Source organism: Dermacentor andersoni, chromosome 8 (genome assembly GCF_023375885.2).
Source record: "Dermacentor andersoni chromosome 8, qqDerAnde1_hic_scaffold, whole genome shotgun sequence".
In the NCBI taxonomy this organism is placed as follows: Eukaryota; Metazoa; Arthropoda; class Arachnida; order Ixodida; family Ixodidae; genus Dermacentor; species Dermacentor andersoni.
Window position 1 is genome coordinate 76,695,500 of NC_092821.1, and position 16,810 is coordinate 76,712,309.

General features: G+C 43.8%; 1 long non-coding RNA gene and 1 other non-coding gene across 2 annotated transcripts; one reads left to right on the forward strand and one right to left on the reverse strand.

Moving 5' to 3' along the window:
• Positions 1–13,058: 13,058 nt before the first annotated feature.
• On the reverse strand, positions 13,059–13,222 carry LOC126538891 (U1 spliceosomal RNA). The gene has a single exon (XR_007601185.1). It is a non-coding gene; the product is annotated as a U1 spliceosomal RNA (small nuclear RNA).
• Positions 13,223–13,932: 710 nt separating this feature from the next.
• LOC140212904 (uncharacterized) lies at positions 13,933–16,364 on the forward strand. The gene is made up of 3 exons (XR_011889877.1): positions 13,933–14,074; positions 14,682–14,868; positions 16,243–16,364. It is a non-coding gene; the product is annotated as an uncharacterized lncRNA (long non-coding RNA).
• Positions 16,365–16,810: the final 446 nt, after the last annotated feature.

A 16,810-nucleotide genomic window follows, 5' to 3' on the forward strand; every position in this document is an offset into this window, starting at 1 on the left:
CATCAGCCCAAAGCACGGTGCCAGTACAAGAAACGTATTGTTGAGGTCATTTAGTTGCCCTGACACAACTCATCCCGCCGACAATCTCAATATTTTAGAATGGTCTAATCCAATATTTGCACAAAATGACAACATGACAACATCGAATTTAGCTCAATGTAAACCGAAGAGCATACAGAAGCAAATATATCAACAATAACTTTTTTTCAGAAACACTTACGCGCAGCGAGAGCATGCAGTATGTCAAATGTTGAATTGCAAACTATAAAGAATTCACGTACTACCCACCTAAAAATAATTAAAAGCAAAAGTTCTGCTTACCGAGATCACATAGTTTTCCGTGTGCATTTGGGACGTGGTCACAATAGTCACACCTCACCAGGTTGTCACTTTCCGACAGGCGCAGAATAGTGTATCGCTTGCACTCACAACCCGGCTCGTTGCAGCGACCGCGCAACACACCGAAAAGGTCTCTGCTGCACAAAGGCATGAGGGTGCAGCGGATGGCGCAAGTTCCCAGTAGAAGCGGTAATAACTACTGCAGGCTACAAGTGGTGGCAGCACACAATGGTGATCGGATGGTATCCAAACAAGTCAAATATAATGGCCGTCTCAGAACGACAACTACAGCAACGACAGGACGACAGCGCGCTAAGCACTCCCGCCGGCTCCGAGCCTCCCGCTCCCGCTTAAAATCTTCCCAGCGTGCAACTCGAGCTATCTCGATTGGACCGAGGAGGAGAGATGATAGCACCGTGGATGGCCGCACTCCAGTGTGGCTGATGCCTGCTCGCTTCCGCCATGTTAGAAAGAGGCACTTAGAGGCACAAGCAAAAATGAAAAAAAGAATGAAAACAAGCAATGAATTACAGAAATAAATGTCAGAGGTGCCAGTGATGTTATTGGTGTGATGGTGGAAGCATTTCGTGTTTGGACAGTGATAAAGATTTCATTTCTCAGTTGGCGGCTGCACACATCTAACGCTCTTTTCATCTGTCTATGTCTCCTAAAAAGACAACGGAGCGGACGGCGCTTGCTTTTATGTGAGTGTAGCGGCATCCTGTTGATTTCACTGAACGTTTGGCGCGTTTCGTGTCTGCTGTAACTTAAATTTGCTGTCGTTGTAGTGCCAATCTTCGGTACAGCTTAAGATGCCCAAAGAAAGCTGGCAGTGGAATCAGTTGCTACAAGTTTTATTAGAAAACTTCCTAAGTGCAATGCAGAATGGTTCGCCGGCATGTAGGTTGTTGTCTATTTCAATGTAATTACGCCGGTCGCCTAGCGCGTACCGCATCCCCAGCTCCCTCACCGCGCGTTTATACTTATGTACGCACGCTGCCTAGCTGGTACCGCGTGTCGGCATGGTTTTCTTAGGCACGCGCTTCTTGCACACTAACTATTAACCTCATCTTGAGCGCTTATGGTTGAGGCATGGAAAATTTTTGGTTGACACCATCAAGGCAGTGCAGGGAATGAAACGAACCCGGTTAAAGGCAGAAAATGTATGCAGATAACTGAAAGGTTCTGCACAGGGACATTTTAGTAGACAAGTTGAATTATATTGACATGTGATAGAACCATCCAATGTTTTCAACAACCTTTTACTGAAAGACCCAACGCGTTCGTGTGCTTGTCTTCTACTGTTCTTTCTCGCCTCGCACATGAAATTTGTTAAAAAATTTTCATTTTTCTAAAGAAACTCGCCCGCTCTTTATTCTCGTGTTGAAATACCGATGTTCCATGCCTGTCTCATGGTGGCTAGAATGCGTGCGAGAGCAGGGGGCTTCCGTCACGTTCGACCGCTGGGTTTCGGCAGGCAGTGCACGCCACATCATTCGATGACACAGTCTTCGTTGCTGATATTTCAAATATGGCTGTGCACCAAGTATGGAGGGTCGTCAAAGAACAGCGCGCAGATGAACTTGCAAGTGCGATCGTGCTAGATTTATTTTTTGGTTTTAAATCGTGAAAAATGTAACTGCTTGGCTGACAGAAATTAAGACCGAATACAGCCCGAACTGCCGAAGTCCTACGTTTGTAATAACCAGATCATAAATGCAGAACACGAACACATTAGGATACATTTATCAGCAAACGTCCAATCCATGATGTAGGTCTCCTCACTGATGCGCTGCAGTGTTCTTTAGAGGTTAAAATCTAAAGGTTACAAGGCGCTTTGCGCTGAATTAACCTTTAAATCCGTCAATTTTGACTCTTGTAACCTGTAGATATACATATACGTAACAGCATTTAATTAAAACATCAACATATTTCGCATGTAACCTTTATTTTATAAGTTACTCGTGATTACAGGTTACCATAAAAGGTACCGTGCTAAGAGTGTAGAGCCGGTGTCGCCTAGCAACGGGGACGCGGCTTCTTTCTTTCGGGCTTCTTTCTGCGGTATGTTTCATAAAAGCCCGTTGCTCTGCGCATGCTCCGCCCAGGCAGTTGTCGCCTAGCAACAGAGGCGCGTCTCTTCCTTCTTTCGCGCTTCTTTCTGCTTGCGCCTCTTCTTTCTTCCGCGCTTCTTTCCCCGGCCGGATTAAGCAGACTACAACCTTGCGCGGAGAAATGTGAGCCTTCGCGGAGGAAGCCCCTCGGCCAGTCCTTCCGGACACTGCCTTTACATGCACTTGTGCTTCGAAATAGTTCACCTGTCCACCTCGTGCGGTTTTCGGGACAAAGGGTGTCCCTGTGTCTCTCTCAACCGAAGTAAAAAAAGAAAAAAAAAGAAACATTGCGTTTTGCAGGCAACCTAGACCTTACGCATACCGCAACATCTCTTGTTTGACCTAAACAATATGAAGACAAAATGCAGCCTACTACCCCAAAAAGTACAACAAAGGTGAGCGCGGGAGCCAGAGAAATGTTTTACTTTCGTATAGTATATTGTAAGTGACAGACTCATATTCTTTTGGGCTACAGTTCTGTAGCTGCTAATCAATAAATGAGGCAAATTTTCGCTTTGCCAACGACAAGTGTTCAGACCTTTGGCTGGCGCTGTTTCGGTTTTTATCCTCCTGCACATGCGTTTGTGTTTACTCGGTGGATTGTTCCTAAGGTATTATTTAGCATGCGAAAATGAAAAAAAAAATGAATTTCAGCTGACTGATTTTCCTTTTTAATTTTTGCATGCTGAATGATACCCTTGGTAAAATCCTCACAGTAAACGTAAATGCATGCCCAGGAGAAAAACAGCAACAGCACGGGTAAAGGGCCTGAACACTTGCCGTTGTTCATAAGCAAAGCAAAAATTTTCTTCATTTATTGCTAACAGCTACACAATTGTACCCAAAAACAGTATGCGTCTGTCACTTTCTATGTCATTCGTCAGTGGAAATCTGTACTCCCGCGCTCCTCCTTGTTGTGCTTTGTGATAGCTAGATAATTTTTTTGACTAGATATCATTGCAGTCGAAGAGATGTTACGGCTTGCGTAAGTTGCCAGCAAAACGCAGTTTTTCCTTTTTTTTGCTTAGGCTGAGAGAGACACAGGGACACCCTTTCCTGTGGAAACCACACGAGGTGGGCAGGTGAACTATTTCGAAGAGCAACCGCGTGTAAAGACAGTGTCCAAAAAGGGCTGGCCGAGTGGCGTCCTCCGCGAGGGCTCACGTTTCTCCGGGCATGGTTGTCGGCTGCTTAATCCGATCGCGAAAAGAAGCGCGCAAGACAGAAGAGGCGCAAGCAGAGAGAACCGCAAAAGAAGGAAATGACGCACCTCTGTTGTTTGGCGGCAGCCGGCTCGGTGTACCATGCGGAGATTTGGCCTTTATGGAACAAAACCCAAGCTGGCGCCTCCCCGTTGCTAGGCCGCACCCGTCTCGTCGGACCATGTAAAGAGCGGGGCCCACATGAAATTCTCTGAAAAAAAAAAGGAACGCTCAACTGAATGTGGTATCAAAAGTTTACTTTCATTCAAATCACTTAAATCGTTGTATTTCAGCCAACGAAGGGCTACTATGATACTAGTATACTAGTATCCCTTGGGATTTCTGACGAAATGAAACTCCCCGTGCGGCACCTTTTGAGCAAATATGTAACGGTAATGTTCCCATAAATACAGTTCAAAACACAATTTGAACGCCTGAGAAGGAGGCATCGTTAGCTTGTATAAATAATTTGAGTATAAATTGACAGTTCCACAGGCAGTATAAGGTTAACTTCAGAATGCAACATCTTTATTTGAAAATACAACATAGAATACACCAGAAGTACAGCAGGCCTTGCTGGCACATGACTAGATCTGAAAATTCAAGAGAACACTATCACTTGCATCACATCATAGGAATTTTTAAAATCATATCACCGTGTTTCAGCCATGCATGTCGTCAATAAATTCGTGTGAACTGTCCATGTAAAAACTTGTACTGCTGTCAGGAAGCAAGAAAACAAGGCAAAGATTAGTATATGAGATTGCAGGAACAAAAACTGGACACTTGTGTTCAGATCCACATTGGACACTACATAAAGAAAGCTTTACACATCCTGTGCAGCATTAGAGCAGGTCAAGAAAGATGTTGCCAATGCAATGTAGCCAATGCAAAAAATATACAAAGTGTTGGCTATAGGTGAACCTAAAAAAGAAGACTGGACCACAAGGCCATGCATGCATGCAGCCCATCTATACCTGAGCAACGTTTCCTTAGTGTTAGCATTGACCACCACTGGCATCAAAAGACAACTTGTTGCTCTTACAAACATCAGACAAAGCTTAACCAGGAGATGTGCAAAGTGCTGGCTTGTAGGGACAAATGACAAAAGGCTGGAAGTGGTGATGCTTACAGCATAGTGAACTCTCAGATTAGATCCTTGTGATAATACAAACATGAACATTTTTTTATTAAAATTACTACAAGACACATTTTACTGTCTAACTAACAATGTAAAAGATGGGATTCAAACTTCTTGAATGCACTACCTATTTAAAATCAATATTGAAAAAGGTCATTTGGACACTACTATGCATAGTACTGCACAATTACTCTATCATCTAGAGGCTAGCAGTTAGAATAACTCAGTGACAAAGAAAGGTCGCCATAATTCACATTGCACGAATTTAAGAATTTTGAGCAGCTAAATAAAATACTTGTGCACAATACTAAGTGCCACTTGCATGAATGAATGTATTACTTCAGTAATTTTCAACAAAACAGTTATAAAAAGGCATGCAAATGTAATGCACAAAATGATGCATCTGTTCACCACCTCCTGGCAACAAGTGAACATTAATGCAAGGTGAAAATTGTTAACTAGGCTTTGAGTCAAATCACATTCTTTTTCTTCTGAAGAGCAAAGAAACACTTCAATCTGTCATTTATGAGCCTTCTAGGCACAACATTGCTGGGAAGCACAAGTTTCTGCATCAGCGCCAGGAGTGGTGCAAATGCATATGTATAATCGAGGTTCTTGATGTAGTATGTTAAAATACAATAAATTACAGCTAGCTGCAGGCTGCCGTTCGTGACCCAAATTATTACTTGCCTGCTGCCAGCATAAACACACGTGTGCTCGCTGGATGTGTAGACGTGGGGAGCTGCAATCTGGATATCACCACTGGGCAGTGGAGCCTACAAGGACAGTTAGAGCCTATAAACATTCACCTATCAAACATTAAATATGCACAGTATAAACTGACGAAGTAAAATTTATGAAAAACGTGCAGTACTGCAGATGCAGAGCACAACTCAACCCCAAAGAGCCCAACCATTCTACATCAAGGAAAATTAGAACTGGCTCACCTTTAGCTCTCATTATAGTAAGCATGCAGGAAAAAGCAATGAAATGTTATTTTACTGAAAGTAATCAGTATAATACTAATTTTCGTTTGTTTGCTGAACTATATACAACTGAAATCTCACTAAAGGATACTACCATTTAGCGCGTAATTAGGCCCTGTACCCACAAGATACGCATTAACGAGATTTCACCAGGTAAATTGGTGCAGCATCGCACACTTCATGAGCTGGCTGTGTGCACGTTCCGTCCGACAGGATCTCTTACGGTTTTTGCTTACCTCACCTTTATTAACTTTCAAATGCAGTAAATCACATTTAAATTAATTTGTGAAATATATTTTAACAATTTCATCTAATTTCATTAATTTGTTCCTTCTCTATATTCTGTGCCTGCATGTGTTAATTATCGTGCAGTCTAGTTAAACGGAAGTAGTGAATAAAAAATAGCACCAAAATACTACCATACTTCAATTTAAGCGCATATAAAGTATGAGCAATGCCTCCATCCTTAGTATTATTTCAGGGAAAGAAAATCTAAGGCGACAACATTAAATCGTGTAGTGATGCTCCGCTCGACTCGCACCCCTGACCAATACAAATGATAATGCTACAATATAAGTACTGAACAGGAACACAGATGTGAGTGCAAGTAATCACAAGGTAAATGCAGAGAGCTTTCTGGACGATATGTGAAAGTTTACAAATGAATGTAATATTTAGCATCGTTACATTTGAGATGTTTTCTTTATGAACTAGTAAATTATCTTTCACATCACATACCTTGGCCGCATTCAGTATCGCGGATCTCTTTGTCCATGGCACCCACTGGGCTGTCAAGTGGGGGCTCTTCCACATGGGGCCACGGTGCGGAGTCTGAAACAAACAAGTGATAACAAAGCATCCAATGAAACCAATTCTTTCCTGTAGGCGCTATGCATTTACCTTTAGAGCAGCCAGGCTGTGATTCTTGCACAGGCATGCAGGCCGATTCATTTTCTATGGAGGCACCTACTGGGACAGTCTTCTCTAAAGCAAAAAAAGAAAAAGAATATATATAGATCCCACGCACTGTGGGAATCGATGTAAGCAAAGCTTTCTGTGCTGTTTGCGTTTAGTGGCAATATTTAGCGGTATGTTGACGGCCTACGACAGTCGTGATGCGACGTTAAATGTTACCTTACGTGCACCACTTGTGTTTGCCTACGTAGTACACCAAACAGCGAGGCGTGTTTGCTCGAGGCATTGTTGTGCGCCATTGTTCGCATGCTGTAAGCAATTTAGCACTACCATTCTTCACACGGGCGCATGGCATCGTGGCTGAAATGTTTATTCGCTCGACAGCCGCTTGCGTGTTGTCGTCTTGACGCTGCGGTACTGAGTGCAGCTTTGCGACTGCCCGCCTGCATCAGTTGTCGCCATGTACAAACTTGTAGGGTGTTTATTTTTCAGAAATAACAGAAACGTGCCGTTTCATTCTTAAACTAACATTTTTACAGTTTCTCCGCAACTGTTGCCATGTCTAGTAGCGACTTTCATTTATTTAAGCGACCCCAAATGAAGCATGCTTTCTGGTGGCGTCTTTCCCTTCTTCCGCGATCATACTGTGTTTGCAAGGCACCACGAGCGAATATAAGCTATTATTCATCCGTTTGGTCAGGGCGTTGGCTTTACGCATTCTTTGTATTATCTTTCCATTGACTGTCTCCCCTCTGGAAATTTGCACGTGAGTACAAAAGCGCTGCAGCTTCTACAATGCTTATACCGCAGGCTAACGCGTAATTACAGCGCTCCAGACGTAATTGTGTCGATGGCCGAGGAGTTCCAGAGGACATTGTGACGACTAAAGAGCTCCAGAGGGCATTGTGGCGACGCCCGCGTCGTTCTTGCTGGAAAGCGCTCACAGACGTCACTCCCGCGTCCCTACTGTGTACACGTACAATGTAATTTCTCGTACACTGCGTACATTATATACATTACGTACTCAACCACTCCCCGACGCCGCGTGCAGGTCAGCGACAGCAGCAGCAGAGGAAAAGCCGAAGGAAGTGGCAAAGAAAACTTCGCTTTAAAATATTTGATACACTATGCAATCAAAAAAGCTTTGGCTAACATTCCACATTATACTAACCATATTGCACTGAGGAGAGACTAGATGTGCAAGCTTCTACGGTTTCATCTGACATTGAGGCCTCGAACACGGTGCCTGGCACATTGCATTGCGCCTTTGCCTCGGCTGCATTTTTCGTTTCTGAAATTATAGACGCAACGAAAGAACATCATTAATGCTCACAAAGTAATGCAGAGCGCATTGCAGAGCTCTAGGCGAGAAAAAAACGCGTACATAACCAAAATTCATGCGAAAGCTATACAACATGTATTCTCCGGAACAACGCTGCATATAATTATACATCATTGTGCGAAATTTGAATGCAAGTTGTAAGAGAAGGGGTGACGTTGCGGTAAAAAGAGAATTGTGTATTCTTCGCAGTTAGTCAATGCTAACCACCGATTCTCATGTTAAAATATTGGCCCGTTTGACTAAAAGAAAATAGAAAAAACACGCATTTTCACCCATAAAGCGAAGCACTAATAGCGATAGCAAAGCATTAAGCCACTACTCAATCTAAGGTACGTAGTTTTACCTGCCGTAACGGTAATCATTAGCTTACTAATAACCATGGTGTCACGCGAGCACAGGCATAAATGAACATATCTCATTTGACGACTGCGAACAATCGCTATCAAGTCGGCTTGAAGAACGCAGAGGGGAGCGAACGTTTGTTTTGTTGCTCCCTTCAACGCGTCTGCGAACTTTTGAGATTACGCGACCTCCAGCACTACGCGCACCGAAAGAAAGCGGAAATGCAACTACGAGCTGCCTCGGCTTGCCCGACCTCTGCACACACCGGAGATTACCTCCAGGCCAGGGCGCGGGCAGTCACGCACCACCACAGCATGGCTAACGGAGGGTGCGCGAGGCGAGTTGTACAATACTGAACGATTTCTGTCAACTACATCAGCCCAAAGCACGGCGCCAGTACAAGAAACGTACTGTTGAGGTCATTTAGTTGCCCTGACACAACTCATCCCGCCGACAAGCTCAATATTTTAGAAAGGTGTAATCCAATATTTGCATAAAATGACAACATGACAACATCGAATTTAACTCAATGTAAATCGAAGAGCATAAAGAAGCAAATATATCAACAATAACTTTTTTCAGAAACACTTACGCGCAGCGAGAGCATGCACTATGTCAAATGTTGAATTGCGAACTACAAAGAATTCACGTACTATCCACCTAAAAATAATTAAAAGCAAAAGTTCTGCTTACCGAGATCACATATTTTTCCGTGTGGATTTGAGCCGTGGTCACAATAGTCACACCTCACTAGGTTGTCAATTTTCGACAGGCGCAGAATAATGTACCGCTTGCACTCACAACCCGGCTCGTTGCAGCGACCGCGCAACACACCGAAAAGGTCTCTGCTGCACAAAGGCATGAGGGTGCAGCGGATGGCGCAAGTTCCCAGTAGAAGCGGTAATAACTACTGCAGGCTACAAGTGGTGGCAGCACACAATGGTGATCGGATGGTATCCAAACAAGTCAAATATAATGGCCGTCTCAGAACGACAACTACAACAACAACAGGACGACAGCGCGCTAACCACTCCCGCCGGTTCCGAGCCTCCCGCTCCCGCTTAATATCTTCCCAGCGTGCAACTCGAGCTATCTCGATTGGACCGAGGAGGAGAGATGATAGCACCGTGGATGGGCGCACTCCAGTGGCTGATGCCTGCTCGCTTCCGCCATGTTAGAAAGAGGCACTTAGAGGCACAAGCGAAAATGAAAAAAAGAAATGAAAACAATCAATGAATTACAGAAATAAATGTCAGAGGTGCCAGTGATGTTATTGGTGTGATGGTGGAAGCATTTCGTGTTTCGACAGTGATAAAGATTTCATTTCTCAGTTGGCGGCTTCACACATTTAACGCTCTTTTCATCTGTCTATGTCTCCTAAAGAGACAACGGAGCGGACGGCGCTCGCTTTTATGTGAGTGTAGCGGCATCCTGTTGATTTCACTGAACGTTTGGCGCGTTTCGTGTCTGCTGTAACTTAAATTTGCGGTCGTTGTAGTGCCAATCTTCGGCACAGCTTAAAATGCCCAAAGAAAGCTGGCAGTGGAATCAGTTGCTACAAGTTTTATTAGAAAACATCCTAAGTGCAATGCAGAATGGTTCGCCGACATGTAGGTTCTTGTCTATTTCAAAGCAGTTACGCCGGTCGCCTAGCGCCTATCCCCAGCTCCCTCGCCGCGCGTTTATACTTATGTACGCACGCTGCCTAGCTGGTACCGCGTGTCGGCATGGTTTTTTTAGGCACCCGCTTCTTGCACACTAACTATTAACCTTATCTTGAGCGCTTATGGTTGAACCATGGAAAATTTTTGGTTGACAGCATCAAGGCAGTGCAGGGAATGAAACGAACGCGGTTAAAGGCACAAAATGTATGCAGACAACTGAAAGGTTCTGCACAGGGACATTTTAGTAGACAAGTTGAATTATATTGATATGTGATAGAACCATTCAATATTTTCAACAACCTTTTACTGAAAGACCTAACGCGTTCGTGTGCTTTTCTTCTACTGTTCTTTCTCGCCTCGTACATGAAATTTGTTAAAAAATATTCATTTTTCTAAAGAAACTCGCCCGCTTTTGTTTCTCGTGTTGAAATACCGATGTTCCATGCCTGTCTCATGGTGGCTAGAATGCGTGCGAGAGCAGGGGTCTTCCGTCATGTTCGACCGCTGGGTTTCGGCAGGCAGTGCACGCCACATCATTCGATGACACAGTCTTCGTTGCTGATATTTCAAATAAGGCTGTGCGCCAAGTATGGAGGGTCGTCAAAGAACAGCACGCAGATGAACTTGCAAGTGCGATCATGCTAGATTTATTTTTTGGTTTTAAATCGTAAAAAATGTAACTGCTTAGCTGACAGAAATTAAGACTGAATACAGCCCGAACTGCCGAAGTCCTACGTTTGTAATAACCAGATCATAAATGCAGAACACGAACACATTAGGATACATTTATCAGCAAACGTCCAATCCATGATGTAGGTCTCCTCACTGATGCGCTGCAGTGTTCTTTAGAGGTTAAAATCTAAAGGTTACAAGGCGCTTTGCGCTGAATTAACCTTTAAATCCGGTAATTTTGACTCTTGTAACCTATAGATATATATATACGTAACAACATTTAATTAAAACATCAACATATTTCGCATGTAACCTTTATTTTATAAGTTACTCGTGATTACAGGTTACCGTAGAAGGTACCGTCCTAAGAGTGTAGGACCGAAAAGTAAGGAAGCTCTGGTGAAAGCAGTGGAAAAAACTTTAAAAGATAGACGAATACCAGACAATTGGCGACAAAATAGAATGAATTTAATTTGGAAAGGTAAGGGGGAGAAAGATAGAATTCACTCGTACAGACCGTTGACGATTACATCGGTAATATACAGGCTAGCAATGCAGGCAATCAAATTAAAGCTTCAACATGGGCAGGGAATAATGACATTTTGGGAGAACTTCAGAATGTCTTCAGAACAGGTGGGCGTTTAGATGATAACTTATTTGTTCTTACTCAGTGTATTGAAATACCAAAAGTAGAAGGCAGACCGTTATATGTGGCCCGGGATACATACATACATACATACACACATACATACATACATACATACATACATACATACATACACACACACATACATACATACATACACACATACATACATACATACATACATACATACATACATACATACATACATACATACATACATACATACATACATACATACATACATACATACATACATACATACATACATTACAGGAGCCTATGACAAAGTAGACCACAACATTTTGTGGGATATCCTGGAAGGGTAGGCTTAGGGGATGTTTGTCTACAGCTTTTTAGAGAGATTTACCTAGAAAATACCGTTTGCACTGAATGGGAAGGGATGAGCAGCGAGGAGAAAGTTCATGTCAACAAGGGACTGAGGCAGGGGTGCCCTTTATGCCCGCTGCTGTTTATCATGTACATGGTGAGGATGGAGAGGACGCTAAAAGGAAGCAATATGGGGTTTAATCTCTCATACAAATAGGTGGGTACAGTAATAAAGTAGGAGCTCCCACGTTTATTTTATGCGGACGACATTGTGTTGCTAGCTAACAAGCAAAGTGATTTGCAACGTCTGGCTAATATCTGTGGACAGGAAGGCAACAATTTAGGCTGGAAATTTAGTGTTAGGAAATCAGGTGTAATGGTATTCAATGAAAGCAGTGAACAGACAGTGGAGAGACAGGGCCAGGAAATATCTCCGGTAACAGAATTTAAATATCTCGGTATATGCATAAACGAAGGCAATATATATATGGAAACACAGGAAAAAACAACAGTGAAGGGGAAGAGAAATGCAGCCATAATGAAGCACAGAGCACTATAGGTATACAATATGTACAAGATCCTCCGAGGCATGTGGAAAGGTGTAATGGTTCCAGGACTTGCTTTGGGGAATGCAGTTGTTTGCTTTAAATTAGGGGTACAATCAGGCCTGGACGGGAACCAAAGGTCAGTGGGTCGCCTCGCATTGGGCGCTCACGGGAAGACTACAAATGAAGCTGTGCAGGGTGATATGGGCTGGACTAATTTTGAAGTGAGGGAAGCTCGCAGTAAAATTGAGTATGAAGAACGTCTGAAGAATATGGAAGAAAGTAAGTGGACTGGGAGAGTGTTCAGGTATTTGAACAGGAAAAACAATGATTCACAATGGAGGAAAAGAACTAGGAAGCTTATCATCAAGTATGCGGCCTGTAGGGTGGGCAAAACAGCAACAAAGGAGGTCAAGCGGAAAGTCAGAGAGGCTGAAATAATCTCCATGGTAGGCGACAATGTAAAAAAAAAAACGACCATGAGTAACTACTTAGGAGGACAAAACGAAATCACACGAAAGAACCAATTTATGATAACTCAAAGGGAAGCCCATTACTTTTCGAAGCGAGATCGGGATGCCTTAAAACACGTACCTATAAGGAGAAATATAAGAAGGAAAAAGCACGTGCTTGCTGCGGTAAAGCTAGGGAAACTATGGAGCATGTTTTATTAGAATGCGAAGACGTCCACTCTGCAGCCGATTTAGGCACCACTGGCCTCCTTGAAGCCCTTGGGTTCAGCGAGAGCAGCGGAAAAGTAAACATGTCCGCAATAGGGGAGCATCACTCCGCCTTAACCAATCTTATTTTGGATACGTAGGGGAGGGGGATAGCGCGAACGCAGTCCCCCACTACCAAAAATTGCATGCCCCATCTGCCCCAGTTTGGGGTAGTGGCAGGGGCCAGCATGAGCGCAGTGCAATGCCCGCACCTCACCCTGGGGACACCACCTCGCTGATCACGGTAATCCCGGCACCAGGTAAGTATACCAATCCCTAGTCGGGCTTGCCCACCCCATCCTTCTTGACCGAGTGTGTACGTATGGCTACTAGCAGATTACCTGAATGTTTTTCTGCAAATGTATATATTTTAACGTACATTTATACTGAATTTGCTTTTGCATTCTTCTTCTCCATATTTTCTTTAATTTGGCAGATTGTATACTTGCCAAAATAAGTAATAACAGCATAAATGTTGCACATACCATTTGCACGGCCAACATTTACGTCAAGGCTGACTGGTGGTGGCGCAGCTTACCACACCCTTTTGGCGCCATTGATAGCGGAAACACTGGTCGGGTTTCATTTAGCAGCGTTTTCTGCAATCGATGCTTCACGTTCAGGAAGGATACTGTTGTGTGCTCTATAGGGCTGCTATTTTACCAGTAGGTGGACAGTCTGGCTAGTTTCGGTATTGGCAATGAAGCGTCGCCATGACATTGGTAGCCAAAGGAAAATTCAAAACTTTTGCATATGTGGCCCTATTTCTTCAACCTATATAGCAATAATGTGTAGGAATAAAATGTGCTTGTGGTATTTTCTTTTTCGGCGTCTTGTATGTTTATTTTAGTCGCTTCATTTGTTGCACCAAAGGGCCAGGCTTTCGCTCTTATCGTGTCGGCTGCCATACTGTTCGTCTGCTCCTGTCGCTTCCTATGCACATGCACGTTTTTTCGTATGCTCAGGAGATAAAAATTACCTTTCTGTGCCAGCGAACGTGCCTGCAGTGTCGAAAAAAACTGAGGAGAGGGCACAAGGCGTGCTGTGTGGCTGTGTGGTATGGTGACTCGGGGAGGAACAGCAAGGCTAAATTTTTTTTCAGTTTCCCAGCGGACAAGAGGTAAGCCCCTTCTTTCTGCAGTCGTTATGACGAAACAAGCGCTATGCTTATCGAAAGAGCTATGTATAGGACGAGAGGAAACATCTTCTGCGGTTGTTCTCAAGTGAATATCTTTCTTGCTTTGGCGAGGCGCATTTTTCTGGGGTGTTACAAGAAACTGAAGCTGTTGTTCATGGTTGCACATGTTCCGATTCATGCTAGGTGACGTGAATACGGAAATTTCGCTTCGGTATATGTTAGCGGTTGCTCTTCATTTTTTTGCACTTGTAGAGAACTTCCAATTTATTTCTGCCGAAGGTATTTCAATGCTCACTGCACAAACTGGTAACACTGGAAACCATTCCGCTGGCCAGTCTCTTTGTTGTGACATGAACACCTTTGAATTTTCATGAACATGGTAGAAGACGGAAAAGCAAATCAAGTACTTAGCAGTCAGTGTTTGCGTTTTGAATTACAAGAAGTAGTTCGAGTCACCTGCGCGACGACTGAGGTTCGCTTCACTTTTCCACCTGTGCCTTGAAGGACAGAATTTTTTCGTCGCTTCATTGTACTCTAAACTTCGCTTTCGGTTTTAGCTGTTCTTTAATCATTGTCCTTTTTTTTTCAGATGTGACAGATGGCAAAATTACGCTACACGTTCTGGCGGGGCTGACATGGGAGCAGACGTACAACGGCTACCGCCTTTGCCCGGACCACTTCATAGAAAGAGACTACGTCGACCCGGCGGAAACAAGACCGTTGTGGTCGGCTGAGCCGACTGTTGGGAGCGGAGGAGCGGTCTCTTATCGGTAAAGGTAAGGAAAACAAGTTTTGCGAATCTGTGCTTCTCTAGTTCATTATTTTCGTAAGGAAACCAATTGACAGGGCACGGCGCAAACGCCATGTGCACGGCTAGAGAGCTTTTTCCACATCGTCTGCTACGGCGTCGGGAGCCATGCCAACGTTACGCAGCAAGTTTTGCGTGCGCCTAGAAACCGCGTGCTTATCAGTTTCTCTTTATCGCTTGTTAGTGTGGGGTGCGCAATGTTCCCGATGATACGCTAAACTAATAAGCCGAACAGTTATCTCTGCCAATGACGGAATTCGCGTTCATGGAAAGTCGCGCCGAGCCTGGCGCTACTCTTCAGCAAAATCACACCCTTTTGCACACCCAAATCACACCCTTTTGCCGCATTTCCTTTGTTTAACGCGGCGAGCCGGGTACTTTCCAGTAACGAACGGCATGCGCGTTATCAGCATTACATAGCATTCCCGACAGGAAAATAGCGGGCGCGGCGTTTTCAAGAAAGGAAACGCAAGCAAGGCAGATGACGAATATTGTTCTATGGCAGATACACACCCCAAAGGGTGTACTTTTTGTCTACTTTTTGGTTGTTTCCTTGCTCCGCGAGCCCAAAAAGTTATCTCAAACAACCAACTAGCACAAACTAATGTTTTGCTATAGAGAATATTTTTGAGGATCTGCCTTCTTTTTTTTTTGCAACAAGCAATGTTCCAGGAAAAATATATGATGGCCAGGTCATAGCTGGCAAAATTTATATAGCGGGCGCTTGCTAACGCTTATTTTTTTTCTGTTTTTGTGCGGGAGTAGGGAAGAACTCAGGTTTACGCCTGCTCTATCAATCGCGTACGATGAGCAAGCGTATACGCTCTATCTTGAATCAATGCGCGAAATGGTGGGTCACGGACTACGCCGACAGCAAACGAATGTTCGAAGCTGGAGGTGGTTCGTGATGATCCACGGAATGAGTGAGTAATTAGCGATGACATCCGTTTGCAACAAGCCATTACAAAGTACCGAACATCTGCGTTCCAAGCCCTGGTGCGCGACGAGAACAAATGTATCGCAACTGAGCAGACGCGCGAGTTATTAGGCCGAAGATAATCAATCGGATAGCAAGCGCATCGAGGATATTTACTGAGTTAGAAACATCACGAGCCTCTGCTTCAAGGTGACTGGCAAATAAAGAACGAAAAGAAAAATTAAGGCTATAATCTTGATTTAATTCTGAATCAGGAGTTTGGACTGCCCGGGCAACTATTGTGGCTCCCCTTCTAGTGCAGGCACCGTATACACTTCTCGCACCTTTTCGACGAAGCGTAACGAGCTCCGAAAGCGTCTACATACAATTTGAAGCAGTTGCCTAAACTTCGTGTCCCCCACGCAGACCCTGCCAGCGGTATCCCTACGAAGGGTGGCAAAGAAACGCCAGCACAATGAGATCACGCTGGAGACAAAGACCAACGTTATCGATGACTTCGAGAGAGGTTTCTTTAATAAAAGGGCAACTTTTTTTCCCCTACATGACACCATTTTTGTTTTTGTAACTAGGTTTTGTACTGATATCACTAGGCTGAGGCTGTCTGCTAGAAATTTAGTAACCAGATCACCTACACCTATTATTTCTTGTTTACCTGCCTCTTACAAAATATCATCTTGTGCACCCTTGAGATCCATCTCTCATTAATTGTAACTCCAGATTTACGGAACTCGTTTACCCGGTCGCTTGAGCTCACGACTAACGAGAGTTCACTTTAAACTATACGTCCTGCAGTTGCTAGAGATTGACCTAAATGCGAAAGTGAAAGGCAATTCCAATTTTCTAGAGCAATACCTCAAATAAGCCTTCTGGTTTTCGTGCATAAAAGCGGCTAACAAATAAACTTGTCTGTATGCTTTAGAAGTAGCTGCAAATGCAACTAAATGTGGTTTTCTGAATACGGATATCATGATTG